The 19,514-nt window shown below is 28.7% G+C and overlaps 1 protein-coding gene across 4 annotated transcripts in view; it reads left to right on the forward strand.

Annotated features, from left to right (window-relative positions):
* Positions 1-471: 471 nt before the first annotated feature.
* Positions 472-19,514, forward strand: part of LOC106678866 (UBX domain-containing protein 6) — a 99,742-nt gene continuing 80,699 nt past the window's right edge. The window contains exons 1-2 of one of the 4 annotated variants that reach the window (XM_067046746.1): positions 472-715; positions 11,590-11,648. The gene's annotated coding sequence lies outside the window, so the exon portion shown is untranslated. The remainder of the gene's footprint in view (positions 716-11,589; positions 11,649-19,514) is intronic. The other 3 variants (XM_014417666.3, XR_010843239.1, XR_001342852.3) reach the window with 3 other exon arrangements.

Consider the following 19,514-nt stretch of genomic DNA (forward strand, 5'->3'; position numbering starts at 1 on the left):
AGCAGTAGATTTTTATATGTAGTAGTACCAGGCTGACAACATCAAACAGCAGTAGGAAAAAAAATCATAGATGATATTTTATGATTATTGCTGTTAAATAAATACATATTGATACTATACTTTTTATTAGAAGTATTTGAAAATAAATAAAAATTATAAATGAAAGAATAATTTGAAAAGTTAATTTTTTGTTTACATTATTTTAGATACAGTTGGTAAAATGTCATTTTTTGCATTAGATAAAAAATTTAAGTCATAGTCAAAATAATAAGTATAATTATAATTATATTAATATTAAATTAATCGATTTCAAATAAATAGTTGTTCCTATGGAAGTCCAGTTTTATTATTTTTTTTAAAGCAATTGGTTGTTAATTATAAATAAATGATTCAAAGGATAATGTTTTTAAATGTATTGAAAATTTACTTAGAGCATTGTACAAAATTATTTGTAATTTTTCATGTGTATTTCATCCGTACATAAACGAATAAAAAAAAAAAATCATAAAGAAGGAAACAAAAAACCCTTATCAGGTATCAGGTGCTTATCAAGCGGTAATCCGTTATGTCAACATGGCGGCGAAGTCCTAAGTGTCTCAATTCGCGACCAGGTTATGTTGTTTCTTGTAACTACTAGTTATTTAGACGTTTTTGTTCCGCTTAAATTGCTTGTGGATACAGATATTTCGTTTTTTAATTTTCTCTTCAGTTTTTGGTAAGTTAATCTTTTTATATACACTAAAAAAATTGATAATCATTTCATATTTAGATTAAACTGTTATCAGTTTATGTCACGTTTGAATATTAACACTTGTTGATTGCTGAAAACTTTACTGGTGAGCAATTAAATAAGAAATGATAAATAAAAGCATGTTATCTGTAGTTGTCATTAATTTTTAAAAAGTTATCATACTCAGTATGACAATTTGTTGCACTTGCTTTAAAATTTTAAAACCACAAGAAACACTGATTTTTTTAATGATATCATAAATTGCATTGTGCTAGTTTACTTAATGTTTCTAAGATCAGTGTGAATCAGTGAGATGATATATTAGACATTTTTAAAATAAATACTATAGTTGTTGCCATTAAAAACTATTTGTGGAATAGTAAGTTAGTAATGTGATTTTTCTTCAATCTTTGTGTGTATAAATAGTATTAAAGTAAACTAATTTATGTTGCTAAATTACTCATTGAAGAAGGTTAATTAATGAAAATTACATCATTCTACTAGCTATTCAATGTTAATAAATTATTGTTTAATGTTTCTAATTTTTTATAGTGGTCCTGCAGATGTATTGTTTGTTTTTATTACCGTAATGCACTAAACTTTAATAATTGATTAGATTTGTTTTGTATTTGACTTTAAAATACTGAGTTAAGTGGTTCTTACATGTAGTTTCTCCTCATTTCATCTTATTGAACATTTTATGTTTAAGTTATCAAATAAATTTGCTTTGCATAACATAGTTGTGATTAGATCTATTAAATGACTGCTAGAGAAGTAGTAGTAAGTAGTAATAGTTTAAATAATTTTATATTTAAAAATGTTGTTGTGTTGCTGTTACAAATTAAGCATTTTTTTTTTATTTTCTATGTTTTGAATTTCAAATTAATTGTGCTTATTAAATTTTGTTTTGAAATATGTACTTCAATCTTGTACACTGGCAATTGCTATCAAATAATACAAATATTTAGTGTATTTAATTATTTTTTTAATAATTGTATGCATAGAGGAAGGAAGGTGTAGAAAAACGTTTAAATAATTGTCTTTTTTAAATAAAGGGAATTGAATAAATTTCAATATTTTCATATGAATAAATTTCATATTTGTTGAAATCTCCTTTTTAAGTTGGTGCTTATCATTTTATGTATTGCACATAAACCAATGTACATACAAATCAAATTTTAATGCTTAATAGTGATAGTTTTATTAATTGATGTTATTAAATAAAATTATTAGCATTATATTTTTGAAATTTATCCAATATTCTATCAAGAGTCTCAAGTTGTAAATTTAATTTTTATTTGAAGTTGTTTAGAATTATTTTTATTCATCTAAATCAGTAAAAGAGATTAGGATCGACTAATTAATCGATGATTAGGCGTATTCGGAGGGAATTTTGATTAGTATCGATTATTAAAGATATTACCTCTTCAGCCAATTTATTTAGGTCAAGTACAAATCATTCTATAACGATTACTAAAATTGAATCAGATGAAATTACGAGTGACTTTAATAGTTTAGTTTGGTTTATTATATAAATGTGATGTTATTTTTGTCAATTCTTTCTTATAATTTTGAAAAGTATAATTTTACATATATTTTTTTATCTGTAGCTGTTTCTTTTTCTTCTTCATCTATTTCTCTTAACTCACAACTAAAATGATTGCTCACGTTTAGATTCAGTGTGGGAATTCCTAATCTATGTAAAATTAAAATATAGTATCATTGACACTTTAATAATTAAGAAATCAATTATAAAATTACTAAAAGCATTCCAATCAATTTTTTTTTTTAAATTTTCAATCCTCGTTTTGTAAGCATCAATTCCCCCCCCCCCCCCTCTACTCTTGAACTAAATCAGGCGAAAATTTCTTGTAAGGATAGTTAAATTCATTTTTAAAATAAAATAAACATATAAGGTAATAAATTTTGACTCTTGCGTCTTACTAATTTTTAAGGTTAGATTTAACGTGAAAATGCGTTGGTATATGGAATATGGTACTTTCCTTGTTTTTCGTGTTATAGGAGTATCCAGAAACAGTTTTTGAAACAAAATGTCAAAAACTGTATAATAGTAGATTAATCCTTAGATTAAAAAATATACATATATAAAATTATAGTTATTTGTACTTACCATAAGATATTTTATTAACACAGTTTCATATTATTTTATTTTTATATAAAAAATGCAAACATTTCGGAACACTCTATCTTCAACGTTCTCTTATATTGTACAAAATTATAGTGATCTGTACTTTCTATAAGAGTATTTATTTATTTAACTCCAAATTATATTTTTTTATTTATATGTACAAATACACAAACGACATTTCGTAGTACTCAGTATCTCAGTTATGGATTTTTAAAAATATTGACAAAGTATAATTGTGTGGATCAGAAACAGGGAACACATAGAATCCATAGTAAAATTTATATCTCTAAGAGAATGTTGAAGATGGAGTACTCCGAAATGTTTGCATTTTTTATATAAAAATAAAAAAATGAAATAATATGAAGTTGTGATAATAAAATATCTTATGGTAAATACAGATAACTATAATTTTATAGATATATTTTTTTATCTAAGGATTAATCTACTATTTAACAACTTTAAGATTTTGTTTTGAAAACCGTTTCCAGAACTACTTTTTTTTTTTTAAGATACTTATTTTTTGTAACCTATTAAACTAAAAACAAATCGTGAGTACATTTTGAATTTAATCTAAAACTGGGATAGAAAAATAAGTTTAAATAGCAGTAGTTTGATTAAAATTGGCAATATTTACAAAAAAAAAATAAACACTTTTTAGAAGAGAAAAAAAAGAAAATATACTGAAAAAATTAAAGTGAATGGTAATTAAAATTCACAAATAGTTCGAGTTCGTAGTGCCCATTCCATTCTAAGAAAGTGCCCGGTACCCCCACTTAATTAAAGACGGTGGACCGTGGGATGTTGCCTCCAAGCTGTATCGGATGCTTTTCTTGGTCTAGTGAGGTCTACGAGAAAAGTTGGCCTGTAAATCAAAGCTCTAGAAACTAAATATTGTTACTGGAGAGACGGTAAGTCCTGGAGAGTAAGTGACCTTTTGGAGAGGAACAATTCCAAAAGACTAAGGATTTTGTTTATCTAGGCTCATTGGTGACTCATGACAAGATGTCAGGTGTAGGATCATAGTATCAAATCCGTGATATTTCTTTATGGGAGTTAAGAAGTGGAGCTTTCTCCAGAAGATCAAGCTATATCTGCATAGGACAATTGTTCGCCCAATCTTGCTAAACGGTTGTGAGACCTAGAATTCGGGCTTGTGAGCTGGAACACCCCGCCTTTGAAAGAACAATCTGAGGATACTTGATATTTTGCGTTTGAGGTGCATCTATGAAGCAGTTATAGTCGAAGGAGAATGGAAAAAGAGTTTAAACTAGGATGCTATGAGCCCGATGTAGTCCTCGCGATGATTATAAGGCTTGAGATGGGACACGTCGTCAATATAGTTAGCTAGGAACCACCAAGATAGCCGCTGATGGAACCGTTCCGTTTTATTAAAAGAAGATGATGACCAAGCTACGATGGGCCGATGGTGTTGCTCTTAAGAAGTTTCTGAATTTTCGAAACTGGATGGGAACTGCAAGAAACTGAGAAAATTGGCGAAAGCTGGTGGAGGAAAGTTGTACACCGGATTGGATAGCCGATTAATAATGATAATTCTGTGGTTCATCGCTTAGAATAATCGTGATGGTGAAGAATTTTTGTGATATGAATTGTTGACTTTACATTTAATAATCTACTTCTTTTTCCGAGTGCTTTGGAAGTGGCTGGGGACACTAAGTATTCGAAAGTGTCCTTAAATCTGGAAAAATAATCATATTTGAAATTTTAGTTGCCTCTGAGACCACTGGTTACGTTTCTAATAATGTAAAATTTACTTCCCATGAAGCTCAAATATTTCTTAATAAAACTGCCTATTTAGATTTAAATAACTTTTAATTATTTTATATAATATTAAGTGTTTGTAATAATGTTATGAAAGTAATGAGATGATGAGCCGATGCAGTCCTTTGTAGAAGTTAGATGCCGCCTTGTGATCTTCTAGCTTGCGGTCTATTTAAAGACATCAACGATAGAAGAAAGTGCAAAACAAAAGAAACAAGACTAAAACAAAACGTGGGAAAGAGCGATACTAAAGAGTACGATTGACAAGACTACCTTGATCCTGATTTTTTGTGGCTAAGGTTAACTACCTCGGTGTTCCAGTCGGCTGCTTTAGTAGTTTAACTACTATTTTATACACAGTCGACCAAATCATAGTCTCTATCGGTACCTCCTCTTCGGTATAACATTTTAAAAATAGTATCACTAATCAATAAATAATCTAAATTAAAATGATAGTTATACATTTAAATAAATACGAGATATAAAAGAGTATTATTATTAATTAAAGGAGAATTCTGTTTTCACACAACTGGCCTAGACAGAATGGGAAATCGGAAATAGCCGTGAGCACCCGATCTCTTCCGATCCCATTTCGTAGTAAACGGCTTTGTCATATTTTTTAAACTGTTGTATTATAGGAACAAAGTTATAATCGTTCGTCACACCTCGCGAAGCCACTGAAAACCAATTTTCATAGCAATAGAAAAATAAAAAATGTTTGATCAAAATTTAAAAAAAAAATAACCATCTTCCTTGTCAATAGTTATAAAAAAAATGGAATTTAATAATTGTTGTTTTTCCACGGTTGTCATACCAATAGTTGGATTTTACTTTTACTCACCTATATATGAAATATATAGCTAGCGGAAGTAATATAATCCTGAACCATAAAGAAATAGCTGTTGTGAAATGTACTAGAGTGGTAAATGAAAGTTGTGAGATAGGTGAACCATTTTTTTTAAATTATTCTATTTTTTAAAGCCAGTTGGCCAAATTTATTATAAAATGAACGAAATATATTTATTTGATTTTTTATTTTATTCATTTATAAAAGGGAACATTTTTATTTCTAATAGTTTTTATTTTAGTATTTTCTTACTTATCTGAAAAAAAAATGACGAATTATATATTAGTATTATTTCAGAGAATCTGAATTTATAATTTAAAGGGTATATCTTTCTTTTATATTGTATGTTAATAATTGACCATGTTAATTTGAAGGAGTGGTCAAGAAGACAAATTGTTTCAAACTATTTTTGTCGACGTTTCGACCCACAATTTAGGTCTTCATCAGGGCTAAAAATAAAAATATACAAAGAATGTAGAGTCAGCGTAAATGTTATGTCACTTACATCAAAAGATGTAAAGGTAGAGGTATATAAAATATCAAAAACTTAAATTAAATAAAATAATAAGGGGAATGAAGATAAATACAAAAAAATATTTAATAACAATGGTGAGTTATGAACTGATACAACAAAATATGTATTATTGAAAAGGTCTATTAATTTGATTAACTTAGGAGGCATATTAACTGAGATATTTATTAATAAACATAATTATTTGGGTGAAAAATCAACTAAATATATTGATATGGAAATTTCAATATTTCCTACCATAATAATGAGTGATAAAACTAATACAACAGAATATATTTTATTGAATAGATCTATATATTAACTGAGGTGATAATTATGTTAACTAAACAGTCTCTTTAGTTAATTAATTGATAAGCTCAATAATATATATTCTGCTGTATCAGTTCATTAGGCATTATTATGTTATTAAATATTTTTTTGTATTTAACATTATGTTTCTTACATCTTTAGTTAGGTTTTTGGTTGTATAGCTCTATCTATACATCTGTTTTATTTTATGTCACTCTTTTAACCTTACCTGCTTATATCTTTTTATTTTATCTTTGATGAATATGGTAATATTAAAATTAAGATTTAATGAAGAAAAAAATAATTTAAATAAAAATACAGATAAAGATAAGGAAATAAACTAAATTGTAGGATGATAGTCCGGGTGGCGGTCCATAAAGGTGTCATAATAGTAATAAAATATACTATTGTATATGTATACATAATAAAAAAGACTATTGTTAACCAACGTTTCGTCCCACTTTGCAGAGCTTCGTCAGGGCTGTCAGATTGAAACAACGATGACAACTATTTTATTCAATATGACACCCCTGACAAAGTCCTGTAAAGTGGCGACGTTGGTTAACAGTATAGTACAAGAGCCCAAGAGGAGAAAAAAGGCAGTTATTTCACCCCAATTTTTGATTACTTAATTGAAAACTAGGTATAATTAGTAGTAAAAATTGATGAGTATGGCAAGTATAGATAGGGGGAATAAAAATGGCGGTTGTTTCAAAACGTTAAAAATAATTATTTTTTTTATTCGGAGCTCTATATCTTTACAACTACCGACAACAATAGAAAATCTGAGAGAGAGCATCATTTAAAGTAGAGTAAATTTGCTAAAATGTAACCCCTAATAGAGCTATTTACATTCAATAGTTCTCGAGATATAGCTTTTTAAAAAAATGCTGTATGGAACGTAATGAAAGATCAGGAGTTAGTGAATTTATTTTGAAAAATCTATATTTCAAAAACCTTTGACGTACAGATGCCTATTAGCACTCTAATTAAAGCTAGTTTAATGAGCTATAAAGTAGTTTATGATGTTTATTTTCATAGGAGTAGTAGTTTTCATGAAATTTACTCAAATAAATTGATTTATAGTTGTTCGGACAAATTTTCATTTACCAAATTTATATTCATATGTGAATATCATATAAACTACTACCCCTACGAAGATAAGTGTCATAAACTACTTTATAGTAAGTTAAATTTCCTTTATTTTGAGTGCTGGCAGACATATGTGCGTCTTATGGGTCTAGAGATATATTTTTTCAAAATATAATATTTTATACGAACAACTAGAAATTAACATTTTGTGTTAATTTTGTCAAATATCATATTTCTTTAATCACATACAAATTATTCTTTATAGATTTTTTTTTTACATTACTTCAACTAAACAATTTTCAATTTTTACTCTGGAATTTCTTATTTAGTACGGTGATTTATATTTTTTAATTTTTTAAGTCGTTGGGGTGAAAACCAACTTCCGAATAGAATATAAACTATTCTTTATTTTACTTGTACAACGTTTCGGGTTTACCTAGCACCTTTACATCATAAAATTGTAATTGTACCTCCCTAATAGCAAAACACTAAAAGCAGGTTTCTAGAAGCAATTCATATAACTAAAAATATGAGAAACTCAGTAAAATATAAAACAGACACTAAACATTTAAATACACATTATGTCGATTTAATAAATAAATTGGTCATATAAATATAAAAAATCAGGGGAAATATTTGGGAATAAAATTGTCCGATCATTAAAAAAAAAAAACAACAGCATATTGGGCATGTTGATATGGTCCAAAGAGGTAGTGTCTAATAAAGAGCATTGCTTTGTGCTACAGAGATAGATGAATGCACCACTAGTGAAAGACAATAATTTAAATAATGTAGTTATAAAAAAAATTTAAACTATAAGTGTATAGATGACATGATTTCAAAATGATATTGAAAAAACGACTATGTGATAAATGTGATTATAAGAATTTTAAATATACATAGATAAAAATTGTTAATAACGATAACTTTATTGTTACAATTTTAGGATGCAAAGGTGCATGAATATGGGATAATTTTCCCATAACGTTGTACAAGCAAAATGTAGAATAGTTTATTCTATTTGGAAGTTGTTTTTCACCTCAACAATTTAAAAAATACTATTTTTACATATATTTACTTAGTTTAGTTTCATATCTTTATCATTTTTTTAATTTTTTTTTCTTCATTTATTCTTAATTTTAATGACAATATTCCTATTCAGTTTCAATATTCTTGTAATATGACACTATAAATTTACTCCAATACTACTTATGGACCTATATTATCTATTACATACTTATGTGTCTAGTTATTTTGTATTTTCTTTTATTCATTATGGTTGTTATCTTGTTTTATTTTCCTTCTTAGCCCTGATGAAGGTCTAAAATTCTGGTCGAAACGTCGGCAATAAATAAATAGCTATTTTCTTGACCGCAAACCGCAAGCTATTTTCTTTTCATAATATTATATTATTGTACTTATATTTTTCCTCTTTATCAATTATTATGGTTACATATATTTTCTTTCTTTGAATTTTATTTTTCTTTCCATATTTTAATTTTTAAATTATTAATAAGTAATATATTCATATTTCTTTGCATTATATGACTTTATTTTTATTTTATTTCCTTAATTATGTTGTTTTACTTATTTATTCAATTACCTATGTATACATTTTATTTTATACTTCTCTCATCACTTTATTTTATTAATTCCATTCTGTAAAATTATTCACTTTAAGTCATTCTGTTTATATTTTCTGTATTCATTGGTTGTTATCTTGTTCTGTTCTTAGCCCTGATGAAGGCTAGAAATTCTGGCCGAAACGTTGACACGATTAAATAAGTTACATCAAATTATTTGTGGTCTATTTTGACCGCAACCTCAACCATCTTCGTATATGTCATCCACGATCAACTATCTCTCATAATTATTATATTATTTTAACTATTATAAATACATGGGAATCGGAGCTGACGAGTTGCATATAGAAGGGAAGGTCATTTAAAAGGTGAATGGAGAGCTCTGGAGCGGAGTGAATGGGATAATTAGAAATGTATGTGGCGTATGTACCCGTCCTTGGGACAAGGCTGACCAACAAAAGGCCCCCATTTTCATTCATGTTCTCTATATCAATCGCATCCCCTCTTTTCCGGCTTTTCTTCTCTATGGCGGGCGTGTGTGCATGAAATCGGTGCACCGTTCTGCACTTAGCAAATCCAATCATATTCCAGATACTCTCATTAGAAAAGCCAAATTGATAAATTAATATTAATCGAAAAAAAAATCTTTAAATTTTGAATGGATCTTTAACATTTCGTGAACTTATTAAATTATTTGTTAGTTCTAATAAAAATGTTTTTAAAATACTAAAGGCCAAGTTTTTTTATAATATAATAGATTTATCAGTCTTCATTACCCCATATTATGACTTTTTTAAAATCTTTTTATGGTTATATCCATATATAAATCCAAAGTATAAACTAAAAATAATGCTCATTAAAAAAAATTTAAATCCCAAGGAAAATTAAAAATGAAGTATTTTTTTACATATTATATTTAAATTTAAAACTGTACCTTTACAACTCATGAAGGTTTAGGTAAGGAAGTATTATTCTAGACTAACGGTTGTACAATGAGGTAATTTCGTCCTAATCACACTCTACCACCTGATTTTTACCCAATTAAGGATATCAGCTTTACAAGGCCGGGTGGACTGACGAGGGCTCCCGTACCCACAGGGCTAACTCACGGCTACAGTGAAATAGAATATAATTATCCGCCCCAGCAGGATTCGAACCCGAGTCCTGAGTCCAATGAGCTATCCACTCCCCATACATATTATATGTAATATTATATGTCGTTCTGGAGATACGACCTTAAAAGACGAACCGAGGGTCGGACGTCCTTCTGACTTTGACGACTACCTTTTAAAGTCCACATTTGAGCAAAATCCACGTCAATCAACAAGAGGTATAGTAGAAAGGTTGGATACACCTCAATCGACTGTTAACTGCTACCTGAAAAATTTAGGAAAGGTCAGTAAGTTAGGAGTATGGGTACCACATAATCTCAGTGAACGGAAAAAAAGATCGCATGTCAATCCCTAAGTCTGCTCGCAAAAGTTAAAATTGAAAAAATTTTAAACAGGATTGTAATGCGATGAAAAATGGGTTGTTTATGACAATATCGTCCGCAAAATACAGTGGTTTGATAAGGATCAACCACCCCTACCTGATCCGAAAGCAAACATCCATGGTAAAAAAAATTTATTTTGTGGATGGTGGAATTGTCAAGGAATAATTCACCACGAGTTGTTGAAGTCAAATGAGATGATTGCTGGTGATATATACGTTTATTAGTTGCAAAGAGTGCAAGAGAAACTCCACGAAAAGTGTCCTGTACTCGTCAATCGGAATAACGTCATTTTTTTTTTACCACAAACAGCAAGGATGACTCAAAAAAAATTCTTGAGTTTGGATGGTCTGTTTTACCAGATCCACCTTACTCCTGGGATCTTGTCCCGACAGACTACCACATTTTCTGTACCTTACAAAAATTTTTGAATGGAAAAACCTTCAATTCAGATGAGTAAACCAGGCAGTATCATTATTTTAAGTTAAACGAGGTATGATTATTGCCTTTATTATTCATTCAACTTTTTTTATGTGTTATTTTTAAGTAAATGAATGTGAAATATTAGGAGGAGGCAGAGACAATCTCCATAAGATACTGAAGGGAAGTTTCTTGCTCCTTCAATATTTTATATCTTCTGAAAAGAAGATGGCGTCGATATCTACTCTAGTAATGGGGAAATTCTCCATGAGTAATAAAACTCACATAACATTTCCATGTTGTATATTATTCAATACAATTGTAAATTGTAATTAATAAAAAACGAAACAAATAGTTTTCCTTAGTTTTCACTTGATTGACAGTTACAATGAAGGAAGAATTGTTCACTTCATTTATAGCTTCCTTAGTATTTTGTATTCCACTATTCGGTCAATGTTTCCTGCCAATCAGAGATCACCAGGTTTGAAAAACACATGGTTACATAAATATAGAACAATTATAGCACATCTCACATCAGTAGTATAGACAAGATCCATCAACTAGGGACAACACAGCTTAACAGATACTCATCTTCAATTGAACTCATTGATTATTATTAGAAAATTATTCGTTAAAACTTATTTGTTAAATTTAGTAATTATTATATGTTTTTTCAGGTAGTTAGCTGTGTTCAACGAAGCTGATCGAAATGCACGCGATACACCACGCCTCTGAGGTATGCCTTACATTTACAAATTAATATGTATGTGTATGTATATTACTTATTGAATACATTAACGCAACAAATTAATTATTAGTTATTTATTCTTGCTTGAAAAATTTTCATTTAATTTTCCAATATAAAAATGGTCATCATAAGGCCATTGTCTCGTTGGTCATTTGACGCATTCTAGTTTTCATTTACAATTATACTATATATTGTACAATATATATAGTTTTATTTATATTGAACAATATTCTTAGAATCTATGCCTTTATTTTTTTTGTATAAGTTGCTATTTTGTCAACATATAATTAATATATTAATGACACTTGAAAAAAAAAATATATTTATTTGTTTTTGGTACAGCCCCAATGCAATGAGGATTGACCAATACAATAAATGACTTACAATATACATACAAATATTGATATTCAGAAAGAATAATTAATCAAAATTTATTTATATTAAGTAATAATAATAATAATCAATTAGTAGTTGACGTGTATTATATATGAGGGAAGATGGTTCGGGGTATCACAAACAAGAGAAACTTAGTGCCAATGTTTCGGCCTGAATGAATAATAATAAAAACCATAATGAATAAAAGGAAGTAAAGAATAACTAAACACATAAAAAGATAGCTAATAATATAGGTCTATAAGTAGTATTGGAGTAAATGTATAGTGTTATAGTACAAAAAAATTGAAACTGAATAGGAATATAGTAATATTAGAATTAAGAATAAATGAAGAGAAAAAAAAAATATTAAAGATAATAAAATGAAAATAAACTAAGTAAATATATGTACAAATTGAAAATTGTTTAAAATTGATGTAATGTAAAAAAATAATTATGAGATTTTTTAATCTGTAAGAACAATTAGAAAATTAAATTTGTCAAGTTTTTCTTTATGAATTTTATTTTTACATAAATTCCATTTTAAACAATTTCCAATTTTTACATATGTTTATTTTCATATCTTTATATTTTTTTTTTGTCTTCATTTATTTTAAATTTTTATATTACTATATTCCCACTGAGTTTCAATTTTCTTGTCATATACTACAATAAATTCACTCCAATTCTTATGTTCTTATATTATCTGTTACCTGCTTATTTATTTTGTTATTCTATATTTCTTTTTTTTTTTATTATGGTTGTTTTCTTGTTTTATTTTTCTTCTTAACCCTGATGTAGGCCTGAAAGTTTTGACGAAACGTTAACACTGATAAATAAGTTGTTCACACCCCCAAACATCTCCTTATACAATAATAATAACAGAATATTAGACAATCGATACTCCATAAGCTGTGAATATTATTTACATTTCTCACAAATAAAGTAATGAATAAAAAATTAAAAAATAAAAAAATTACTGCCTATTTTATAACTTCAAATGGTTAAAAGTTACACATCTTACTTAGTCAGAATATAGATATCCGAATCTAATTTTATTTTTTAGTTATATTTATAAATAACAATTTTAGATCCTGTGGGTACAGATTTTTTTTACAAATAATTTGAACTTATATTATTCAGTATTGGCATGTATCAGGTTATGTTTTTCTAGTTACAAAAAGAACGGGACAACTGGTTAAAAAAATGGTTGGATTCCTCCAATGCCGTTCCATTAGAAGTAGCATAAGAGTCAGGTGAAAAAAAGTCAGTTATCTCACTCAAATGTTTGATTACTTTAACGAAAAACTATGTATAATTACTAGTCAAAATTGATGACTCTGCCAAGTATAGTTAGAAAAATGATAGACATAAGTAAAATGTAATTATTACAATTTTGACTATTAGGGCGTTGAGGAGGCCATATAATTTTTAAATTAGATAAGTACAATATGAACTGACCTCAAGTGATACAACTAATAATTTAATTAATAACTAATACAATATAATTAAAGTAAAAATAAAAATTATTAAAAGAATTAAATAATAATAATAATAACTGAAAGGATTTTGAAGTGAATAATAAACCTGCAAATTTAAAATTAGTGAATTAATATAATAATGCTTGGAGAAGTTTGTCGGGGGGTGCGGTCAGCAAAGAACAACATAAATAAACATAACCATATTTATTTATTTTATGCCGATGTTTCGACCTGAGTTTCAGGTCTTCATTCCAACGACGTGATAACAACCCTGTTCTTTGCTGACCGCACCCCCCGACAAACTTCTCCAATCATTAATCTACGGTCCACTATCTACACTTCATTAATATAATAATTTAAATAAAACAAGATAATACGCAATATAATAAAAAAATTTAGTTTTCGTTATGGTTAATTTATTTATTAGTTCTTCAAGTAAGCGATTGAACAGATTTGGTACCATATAGTTTAAGGTACGTTTACCAAATTATTGGGTGGTTTGATAAATTTAATTTTTTTTTTTTTTTAGATGTATTAATTATTTTCTAAATAAATTGTTATCCACAAATTTTCAGATAATTCTGTAAAAATAATGGTAAAGTACCTAAGATTTTAACATTTTATGCTTTATTATTGCGGTGCGTTATTCTTCTTAATGTTACATTTTCTAGACTTTCATGAAGTACTAACAAATAAATATTGATTTTTGTATATTAGATATGGTATCATTCATGTCTATGTTAATTTTTTTTTTTTTTAAGAACCTATCCGATCCCAAGAGTTTAGGGGTTAATAGTGAATGTACCTGAAAGATTGCTATTACCCACCCAAAGTTCAGATCCTCCATTGCAGCTTGAGAATCCCACCTGCAGCGGGTCCGAATTGGTCGACCTGGCCTAACGAGCCACATATTGCGCCAAGGGTTTACAAACACGATAGAGTCAAGGTGCTTTGGATGTTTGAACACCTTTGGGAAGGGTTGTACGGATGGAGCAGATGTTCCCATCTACTCCTCGGACAATCTACAGGAAGCTCATGTTAGGATCGAACGCCCATCCAATTGTTGCTCGTCGTACCGTCTCATCTTTCCGACCATACACCGTTCCACAATACTTGTCTCTTTATTGAAAATATGAACATATTGCGTTGTTCACCTTTACCTGCTTTTTCTCCCCATTCTCACCCAAGAGCTCTCTTCCGAAATTGTTAAATACAGTTAACTTCCACTTCCCCTAAAAGGATCGAATTATATACCTAAGTTGGTTTTTTTTTTTTGTATTTTTTTTCCTCGTGAATCAATAAGTAAATTTGTTGTCCTGTAAGATCTTTTGCACTTTGGAGCCTCAATAGACACCTTTAGTTAAAGTTGTTTAATAGTGATCAAAAATAATTATTTCATCACTATTATAATTGAATTCCACTTAGAGGAGTCATATACGTGTTTCCATAGTAACATTTAATTGTATTGGTAATTGATAATCACAATTTAAAAATCCTTTTATCTACTACTTCGGAGTGTTTTTATATAATATAAATAATTACATATGAACGTGTGTTAAAAAACGTTTTTTAAGTGGAAAGAAATGAATCTAATAATATATTTTCTCTTTTTTCTTACCTATATGTAGAATATATATTAAGGGGACGTTTTGGGATCGTTAAAAATTCAAGTTATCGACAGAAATGCACGTTTTGAGGTCACCTCATTTAAATAACAATAATAACGGAATGGTCTGTGTTTGAGTGTGAACGAATATTCGTTCGAACATGAAATTACGTTTTTTATTTAAATAAATTAATTGGTATCCCTTATATCTCAAAACTCTTTATTACATCATCAACACTCCAACGTTTCGACCATTTGGCGATCCTTAAGGACAATCTTAAATATAATTTACACCTCAGAGCCAGTGCTATTAAAAAACGTTTAGCAGGATATTCAGCCCGGGTCATTAATTACAATTTGAATTACCCTATTTTGTCACAATTTCATTAATTTTTAAACTTTATATTTTTAGATTAATTTAACACGATCAACTATCATATATTATGTATCATTTATCATGATAGTGTTAAGCTAACCTAAAAATAAAAAATTATACTTAGATTGTCCTTGAGGATGGTGAATTGGCCTAAACGTTGGACTGTTGGTGGTGTAATAAATAGTGTTGAGACATAAATTGATACCAATTAATTTATTTAAATAATAAATACAAGTCTTAAGAAATTTAAAAGATTATATATAATGAAATTACATATTTTAGACGGGTATATACTTGGGATGTGACAGCAACTTTTTCGATAAAGTCGACCACCGTAAGTACCTCTTTATAGAATCGATCTTTTCCATTTTTTAGATTTTCTCCAAAATGGCTCTAATGATTTTAATTAAACCGGAAATGCCAATGTCTGAAATCTCTTATCCCCATTGAAAAAGTCTGACAGGACTTACATGACAAATTTTTGGAAAAGTCTTCCTCTAAAGTACTTTCATTTTTTTTTTTTTTTTATTAAAGTATATAGTTCTCGTAGTAAGGAATAATAAACAATGGATAAATAAATGTTAAAGAATTTTTGAATAACTAAAGAAGAAAATAGGGAAACATCCGATTCGAACAGGAAATGTCGAAACCATGGAATCTTTTCCAATTGCGTTATGATTTCGTTATTATTTGTTAAACATTTGTACTCTTGGCTAAAACAACATTTATATTCGAGAAACCCACATTTTATAATAACAGAAAAATAAAAAATGTTTGTTCATAATTTTCGCTTTTCCTGGATCTTAGGTTTTTTATTTTGTCAAAAAAAAACAAAAACAAGGATAAATTTAATAGGAGCTAACTAATACTCACGAACCTTTGTGACGCATGCGTAGGGTGGTAAATAAATGTTTAATGCACTAGATTTTTGTTCCTTCCTAAATCAATTTTACTTTAATACTCCTATTTCCTACGTTTGTTATCATTATATTCCCAGTATTAAAATTTTTATTAAATATAATATTTTCACTTTCTTGAGACTGGTTATTATTGTTTAAATTAAATAAATAATAATAACTTTATTGGAAGGTTACAATTATTGTGATAAATTATAATAGTGAAAATTAACTGTGATTAAAAGTTTTAATTTTTAATTTAATATGATTTAATTGTGGACTGAAATTAATAGCCTGCATAAAGTTTTTTAAAATTTATGTAGTTCATAAATTGTATTTAAGATTGTCCTTGAGGATGGCCGAATCGTCTGACTTGAAAAGAAATATAAATTGTTTTGAGACTGAATTTGGATCAAATTTATTTTATTTATGTGATTTTTATTAATTCATGATGTGGTACTTATGAGGTTAAGGATCCTAAGAGTTTCGTTTTGTACTATTAGATGAATTTCATAACTAACCGATTATTATCCAGAAATTCTGTAATTTATATCGGGAGTGGATTAGAGTAAGTCTATAAACTGCACCATTGAGCGCAAACCGGATCTAATTAAACAAATCAGAACCGGAGATATAAAACAAAACGTTCGGAATGTTTTGCTTTATTTATGAACTATTATGTGAACAAAGGTCATCAGAAGAAAAAAAAAATCCTTTAATCAAATCAAATTAAAACCCTAGAATCAAGCTGAAAATTTTCTAATTTTTTTGAAAAACGAAATTTAAAGATTTCAGGCGATGCTGTAAACGAGTTTGATAAAAAAAAAATTTTTTTGTTACCTACTTTATTGAAATTCTCATTATTATTTTTTAATTTTTATTGAATCCCAACAAATTCCATCAAATCACCTTTATCCTTCTCCGTAAACCTACCGACTGCCCTACAATTTCCTTTAATAATGTTGATCTTACCCCTGTCGAGCAGATCCGCTACCTTGGATTACATCTGGACAAACGACTTGCCTGTAATCCTCACACAAGACTGAAAAAGACTGGAAACTGCTCGTCATTTCGACTATTACAGCACTTACTGGTCTAAACTTCCTATCCATTACAAAGTACTGATCTACATGACTAATAAGGTCTATCTGGAGCTTTGGGGCTCCACTAAACCTTCGAATTCCTCTCTTATCCAATCCTTACAATCCAAAATCCTTCACAAAATCCTCAATACTTTGTCACAAATAAAATCATACATAAAGACCTTAATGTTCCATCCATATGTAACCGATCTAGCCCGAACCATTTATCACTCCTTCAATTACAAACTCCCTAGCCACTCAAACCCTCCCCCTCCCCCTAGTTTCTAACCTTGCTTCCTCTTCCATTCCTGACAATCCTCCGAGGCGCCTGAAAATAAGATGGCCACGAGACCAGCTAATGTAAAATGTCATTAGAGTGCTACCAATGGGTAGTTTCTCTACACGCCTGTAACACTCCAATTTAACTTATCAAAATATACTAAATGTGTTATAATGTACAATTGTAAATAGCAATAAATAAATAACTAAAAAAAGATTTTTTACTAAATACAAATCATTTATTAATAGAATGAATAATATGTTTTTCTTATTCTGCAGAAAGAGATTAATCGATTGGCATATAACAACTACGAAAAAAAATTTATACTTTCTGAGCTACGCGCCAAAAACGCTTAATTTGGTTAATAACTTATTTTTTTACCGAAAAACATCGGAATAGCCTATAATTTTACCGTAAAAATCCTGAACATTTCGCATAAAGCTCCATCATAATCGGATTAACGGTATGGAAGCGCATAAAGTACGAAAAAATAAATATTGATTTTATATATTGCATATTGATTGTAAAATATTTTTGTAATATAATCTTTAAATTGATTATAGTTATTTCTGTATTTCTGTAAGGGACGGAAGGTAATTGAGAGGTATGAAAATCACTGTTATAACAATTCAGTGAGATGAGAAGAGAGCCTTCTCGATAGCTACTAAATATTTTCTAAATTGATGGAGGGGGGTAACTGGTCGAGATTGCTTAATTGTGGGGCCATCAATTTGTCCGGGGGTTCCTGCGGTACCTGTCTGCCTTCGTCTGCCTCCTACCGTTCCCTCATTTTTCACATTTATAGGAATATTTTTGATAGATTGTATTTTTTTATCCATGTTTTTGCCTGATCGTTGCTTAGGAATTTTCACTCCAGGCCCTTCAATTTTTCAGATTCTATAAAGGTTCTGTGTAGAATTTATAGATTGGTATTTTCCTCTCTACAATATATACTCATGGCCAGCTTATTAAGTATTAATAAATTAACTTTTTCCGCCATTAATTTTTAAAATATACCTTCTTGTTTTCGAATTTCTTTATTACTAGATTGGCGTGGTGTACCTCGTATGATTGTTTTAGCGATTTGATTTGTTTTCAGAAATTGATTATGTGGGGTTTTAGACGTACGCGAAAAGACACTTTTTTTTCGTACCCTCTTGTGGAAAAAACAAAAATAATTAGGTACAAAATAAATGTGTAAGATACATGTGCGTTCTTCTTTTACCCAAAGGTATTTCAAGGGGTATAGGTTAAATAACTGTTAATTGATGTCCTGTGTATGTGGAGAGTCGAAGGCGGCAAGTGCGCGTTTGTAATATGGTGAGTGGGGAGGGTCCGCTTTGCTGGTTGAACAGACACCTCTAGAGATTTAAAGTGTTATAATTATAGAAGAATTTTGATTAGTTGAGAGAGAAACACTTTATTAAAAAAAAAAAAAATCCCTGCATTGGGTTGAGTATACACACAGCATACTAAAGCAGTATACTAGTTAGACAATTATTTATTATCTTATATTACAGAGGCATAAACAGTAAGTATTAAAATACATGATATATGTTATTATATTATAGTTGTTCATGATTTTTTTTCTTGTTGTTTTAATATTTTTCTGTATTTTCATTTTAATTTTTTTTTTTTACTTTTCCCTATAAAATTATTCATTTTTTCCTTTTATTATTAACCTATATGCCTACATTTGATTCTCCCTTAGAATATTAAATAGAAAAATTCTAAAATTAGAAAAAATGTATTTATTAAATC

Source organism: Halyomorpha halys, unplaced genomic scaffold (genome assembly GCF_000696795.3).
Source record: "Halyomorpha halys isolate HHAL.00 unplaced genomic scaffold, Hhal_1.1 Scaffold164.1, whole genome shotgun sequence".
Classification (NCBI taxonomy): domain Eukaryota; kingdom Metazoa; phylum Arthropoda; class Insecta; order Hemiptera; family Pentatomidae; genus Halyomorpha; species Halyomorpha halys.